This window comes from Sus scrofa, chromosome 12 (assembly GCF_054392235.1).
Source record: "Sus scrofa isolate SSC_HxYL_T2T_F1_AM1 chromosome 12, Sscrofa_HxYL_maternal_Yorkshire_Landrace_v2.0, whole genome shotgun sequence".
NCBI lineage: Eukaryota > Metazoa > Chordata > Mammalia > Artiodactyla > Suidae > Sus > Sus scrofa.
In genome coordinates, this window is record NC_139394.1 from 45,662,376 (window position 1) to 45,668,375 (window position 6,000).

Sequence of the window (6,000 nt, forward strand, 5' to 3'; positions counted from 1 at the left end):
CTTCAACCCCCATCGTCCGATGTGATTTTCCTCTCAGCCCTGTGTGTCAGACATGGTGAATGTCGGAATGCCCATTTCACAGAAGAGGAAAATCATGCCCAGAGACGGTCCGCGTGCAGCCATTAGAGGAAGAACTGAGAAATGGAACTAGATATTCTGACTCCAAGAAGAAAATGCTTTCTAACCTACCAGTGCCTCTTGGTCCGAAAAGGGGAGGCAAGATCAAAAAATCTCAGGGGCCTGGATCCCCTGGGTAGACACGGTTTGTGCCTCTCCCCCCATGCCCCTGGTCTGCCTGGGACAGGTCCATGAACTCCGGGGGCTTCCAGGTCTGCCTGGGCAGGTGGCTTGCACACAGGCGACGTAGCCAGGAGAGGGAGGGGTCCACGTTCAGACAGTGAGGGGTGTTATCTCCTTCTTGTCACAGTAACCCCATGGAAGGGACATGAAGCATATTGGTCAGAGAAGCTTCCAGAGATGGATTCAGTTGCCCGCATCATCAGGCCCGTGGGGTCCCAAAGCCACGCCCACACTCTGCGGCACAGGCTAAATCACGCACGTTGCGTTTCCAAGGGAGCATTTGGTGGGTTACTTGATAGTCATCCTTGGAATGATGCTGTGCAAAGCCTCTCATCCTCCTTCTGCCCTGAGGGAGGCGGGGAGGCCCGTTCCCAGCCCACCTCCCCTGACCGATGTCCAGTGTCCTTGCTGTTGGCTCTGGCTGTAGCCAAACTCTATGTCCTGAGATTCGGATCCTTGGGTGATGGGCTCCTTCCATCTCAGACGTGCTCTGCTCTCCTGTCTCTACTTATCCTAAGTCCATTCTTCAAGGTTTTCATTGAACTTGGCTGCCACCTGGAAACCCTTGTTTGCCCCCCTGTCTTGGCCTCCCAAGGCTATTTTCCAACTGACCCTCTCTTTGCCTTTTTTTGCGTTCATTCTCTCTCCTGTTAAGGTGACGACACAGATGTCTTATCCCCTCTCCTACCCTGAGGGTCTCAGGCAGTCTGGTCACTTTGGTGGCCACTTCAGTGTCTGCCACAGGGACACTCCCTGAACGCCCCTCAGGAGAAGGTCAAGGGCAGCCTTTGACCTTTGTTAGGGACATCTGTATTGCAACTCTGGGCTTGGCTTAGAACGCTGGAGGAAGTTGATGGTCCTAGAATGAGTCAACTTTGTTGACTCCTCCTTTGGGCAACGGCTGCTCTGGTGGCCATCACATACTTTGAATCTGCCAGGAGCTGTGGTCAGCTGTGCCAAGTGTTTTAAGGACATTGCATCTCATCTTCTCCACTGTCTAGACCAAGTTTATGGGTGGAGGAGCCAAGGCACAGGGGATCTTCCTAAGGTCACATCTGGTGGTGCCAGAGCCAAGACTTGAATTGAGACTCTTGGCTTCGAATCCTATGCTCTGAGCATCCCCCTTTGAAAGATACCGATTATCACGGCTGACTCTGAGCCCCTCCCCCTGGCTTAACCAATGGACCCCTCCGGGAACAGACACGTGAACAGAAGCATAGTGGTGGGACTGTCCTTTTCTGCCACAGACCTCCGTCTCCACTCATTCATTTTGGCATATGAACTTGGACCTCTGTCTAACCCTTTGCTCCCCCCAAGATGAAGTGAGCAGCCTCTCATCTTGCAAGTTGTCTTCTCTGTACTGTAATTCACTCAACTGTACAGCTTTCTGCCAAAACCGGGAGTTGTAATTCCCACCCTGGACATAGACAAACCAGGACCCGAGGAAGCTAATAGGTAATGAATGCTTTAGTCTGTCCCTTCCTGGAACCCTCAGGAGCATCCCAGGACGGGGACCAGCCTGCCCACCTGTATCACGTCAAGGAAATGGAGATGCTGAGCCGAAGGAGGAGGAAAACTCAAGAGCTGACTCTTGCCACCCAGAGAATGGCCCTGTGAAGACTCTGGAGCCCACACGCACCAGAGCCAGATGGTGTAAATTACAGAGAGCGTGGGCATTGTCTGAACTGGGTCCTCTGGTACCTCCCTGCACTAGAAGCAGACCCAAGACGGGGTCTGAGCGTGTGCAGTTTGTGTGGGAGGTTTGGGGCTGGCAGAAGGAGGGCAGGGAGGTGGTACAGAGGAGGGGAGGCAGCTAGTAAGAAGTGAGATATTAAACCAGCTACTGCCGTGCGTGTCCCAGGGAAACTCTAGGAATTGGTATAAAACACACCCCCACCTTGAGGGGTAAGGTGCTGGCCATTCATTTATTTCCCAGGCATTTCTGTGTTAGTGGGTAAAGTAGATTCCAGCAGCCCAAGAGCAAACCAGAAGATGCAGGTGCCCGCCTTTGGAGGTGGATAGACGTATAAGGGGATCCTGAGGTTTCGGGGGCAGAACGGCAGCATCTGCTGTAAGCACCGCGTAAAGGCAGAGGAGCGGGCTCGCTTGTGGGTGGTGAGTTCTCCACCATAGGTCAAGTCCAAGAGACCAAATGCACAAAACCTGGGTTCCTGCCTTGGGTAAGAACATGCATCAGAGGTTCTCTCAAGCAGAGACTAGAAGTGAGGTCCTGGAGTTCCCATCATGGCTCAGCGGTTAATGAACCTGACTACCATCCATGAGGAGGTGGGTTCAATCCCTGGCCTCGATCAGTGGGTTAAGGATCTGGCATTGCTGTGAGCTGTGGCGTAGGTCGCAGATGCAGCTAGGATCCCAAGTGGCTTGTGGCTGTGGTGTAGGTCAGCAGCTACAGCTCCGATTGGACCCCTAGCCTGGGATCCTCCATACGCTGCAGGTGTGGCCCTAAAAAACAAAAAGACAAAAAAAAAAAAAAAAAAGAAGAAGAAGAAGAAAAAGTGAGGTCCCCACGTTGCTGACGCCTGAGAAGGTCTCCCCGGTGTGAGACAGAATGCATGCCCTTCCTTTTGGTCCTAGAGATTAATAACGTCAGCTTCCTAGGTATCTGCTCTTATGCACAACCAGGCTGAATTATCAGCAACTGAACCAGTGAGCTCTTCAAGTTTACCAACAGTTTGGTTCCATGTCCTCTGTTTGGCTCCTCTCTATTTTTTTTTTTTTTTTTAACTGAGTTCTTTGTTTTTCCTTCTGGGAAGTTGCAATGCGTAGAAGTGGGCCAAAGGGCATGGGCTGTATTCCCATTGGACTGCCTTCTACAAAGGGTGCAAATTCCCCCTAAGTTTTTTTCACTTCTAACTGGGATTCTTGTGCAGTTTCAAAGCAAAAGATGCCTTCCCTGACCTGGGTGGAGTGGGCCTGGCATTGCAGGTAAATGCTCTCCCGTTGATCTAGAAAATCTACTCATTTATGGAGCAAACACTGTATTTGATGCACTGTTTGAGGTGTTTCACATATTGACTTTCTTTGCATTCTCAGAACCCAAAGAGTGAAGCACTCTTTATAGACCCATTTTATTTTATTTTATTTTATTTTATTTTAATTTGTCTTTTTAGGGCCATCCCCACAGCATATGGAGGTTCCCAGGCTAGGGGTCTAATTGGAGCTGTAGCTGCAGGCCTACACCACAGCCACAGCAATGCAGGATCTGAGCTGAGTCTTCAACCTACACCACAGGTCACGGCAACGCCGGATCCTTAACCCACTGAGCGAGGCAGGGGATCGAACCTGCAACCTTCTGGTTCCTAGTCGTATTCATTAACCATTGTGCCACGACAGGAACTCCTTGATCAACAGGCTTACTGTTAGTAGTCTACCCTACAGAAACCAAGTCTCTGTTACATGCAAGTGTGTGTGTGTGTGTGTGTGTGTGTGTGTGTGTGTGTGTGTGTGTGTGTGTTTGCATTATCTTTTTGTATCAGCAAAAAAATTGGGAACAATTTCAATATCTACCCATAGAGAAATAGATGGATAGATTCTGCAGCATCCAAACAGTAGAATATTGTGCAACGTGAAAAGACTGTGTAACAGGAGTTTCCCCCCATTGCGGCTCCATGGCTTAAGAACCCAAAATAGGATCCATGAGGATGCAGGTTTGATCTCTAGCTTCTCTCAGCGGGTTAAGGATCTGACGTTGCCGAAAGCTGAGGTGTAGGTCCCAGACGTGGCTCGGGGCCGTGGCTGTGGCGTAGGCCTGCAGCTGTAGCTCCTATTCAACCCCTAGCCTGGGAATTTCCGTATGCCATGGGCGCAGCCCTAAAAAGAAAAGAAAAAGGAAAAAGAAAGACTGTGTTACAAAGGCCAAAACTTATCAAATCATGCACAATAAACCCATGCAGCTTATTGTTTCTCTGTTCTATTTCAACAAAGCTGTTAAAAAATGCTAGTATTAGATGCATGTATATTGACCCCAAAGATGTCCATGATAGATGCTGTAATGAATACAAGGCAGTTTCAGTGTACAGCCTGTGGTACAATCACGTCTGGCTTCAAAAACTGGAGAGCAGTGAGCCAGCATCCACACGAGGCGTTGCAGTGAGCACAGGGAAAGTATGAAAGGTCATTCCTTAATGGTCTTGGTGCAGAAGGTACAATTCACAGAAAAAAAATGGGACCGCTATTACATTTTTCTTTATATAGTTCTCCATGCCTGGACTGTTTATAGCAAGCTTGTATTACCTTTGTAATAAAAAAAAAAACAACAAACAAAATAGAGTTTGTGAATCACCACTGAAGTCCCTGTAGTAGGGCTTGTCTACCGCACCAAGGAAAATCATTTGTTTCAAAGGAAATGTGTTCCCAGGGCCTCACTGTCCCTTCAAGCTGGCAGGGGACCCCCTGGGAAGGGGCTGACAGGTGGCAGTTGTGGGGGCAGCCGACGTTTGGAATAGGAGCACCAAGATCAGTGGCCATGGAAAATGTATTTCCTTTCCAAAATGTCTGCATGATAAAATGTAGGATTTTAATAAATTCCCAGAGTGGGAATTATTAGCAGTCTGAGCTTTTATCGCTGCCTCCGGCATTGCACTGACCCCACCAAGACCCCACTTTCCTCAGCGACAGCAGGATGAGTTTCTGTTTCATAAGCTTTTCTCTCCCTGTGGGAGGAAAAATAAACTCCCCGGGTGGCCTCTCCGGGGGCCTCAGCCCCCCACACCTAACAAGAGCAGGATTTGTCCATTCCTTCGGCAGGTAGGCATTGATCGAGCCGTTTCCCCATCTCTAGGATTTTGCTTGCAGTCTGAGGAGACAAGGATTCTAAGAAACGTTCTGGGCAACAGACTTCAAAGCGAGGGTACATCAAAGCACCAGGGCGGGTGATTGAGATGCTGGGGGATTCAAAACTGTTCATTCCTTCATGCGTTCGTTGATGCCAAAGAGAAGTTTCTCAAGCCTAGAGATGAAGTTTCCGGTGGAAGAAGAAGAGAAGGCTAGTTTACTGGGGCTGGGGAGAGCAAGGTGAAGGGGGCAGGGTTGGGCACCATGTTAAGAAAACATTTCTAGGAATTCCCATCCTGGCTCAGCGGGCTACAAACCCAACTAGTATCCATGAGGATGTGGGTTTGATCCCTGGCCTCACTTGGTGGGTTGAGGATCCAGTCTTGCCATGAGCTGTAGTGTATGTTGCAGACACGGCTTGAATCTGGCGTGGTTGTGGCTGTGGCTGGCAGCTGCAGCTCTGATTCAACCCCTAGCCTGGGAACTTCCATACGCTGTGGGTATGGTCCTAAAAAGAAAGAAAAAAAAAAATTAGAGAAGACACTTGTAATCATTAGAACGGGGCAGCGAGAACACTTCCCCCGGGAATGTTAGATGGTGTTGGGGATGCAGTGGAGAGGCTTCACCAGATACCATGAGGCATCTTTGCAGCCGTGACCTTCTAAGACCCTCTGGGTCATTCCCTGATGGAATGACGTCATCCAGGACTGACCTATGGCGCTTCCCAGCCACCTCCATCCTCACTTCGGGGCACCAAGCGAAGGGTCTCTGTCCCCCTCCTCTCCACCTTTCACAAGCACCTTTCCTTGATTTCACCCTAAGGGACCCTGCCACTTCTGAGGTCACCGGGGCATGTCCCTGGGTCACTGTGCTGAAGAGCAGTCGGGAATAATACAGTGATTCTTC

General features: G+C 49.8%; 1 protein-coding gene across 1 annotated transcript in view; it reads left to right on the top strand.

The window, feature by feature from the left end:
* The window catches only part of LOC100627824 (acid-sensing ion channel 2), a 391,320-nt gene extending 390,370 nt beyond the window's left edge, over positions 1-950 (top strand). Inside the window, exon 4 of the mRNA XM_084985230.1 lies at positions 38-950. The gene's annotated coding sequence lies outside the window, so the exon portion shown is untranslated. The remainder of the gene's footprint in view (positions 1-37) is intronic.
* Positions 951-6,000: the final 5,050 nt, after the last annotated feature.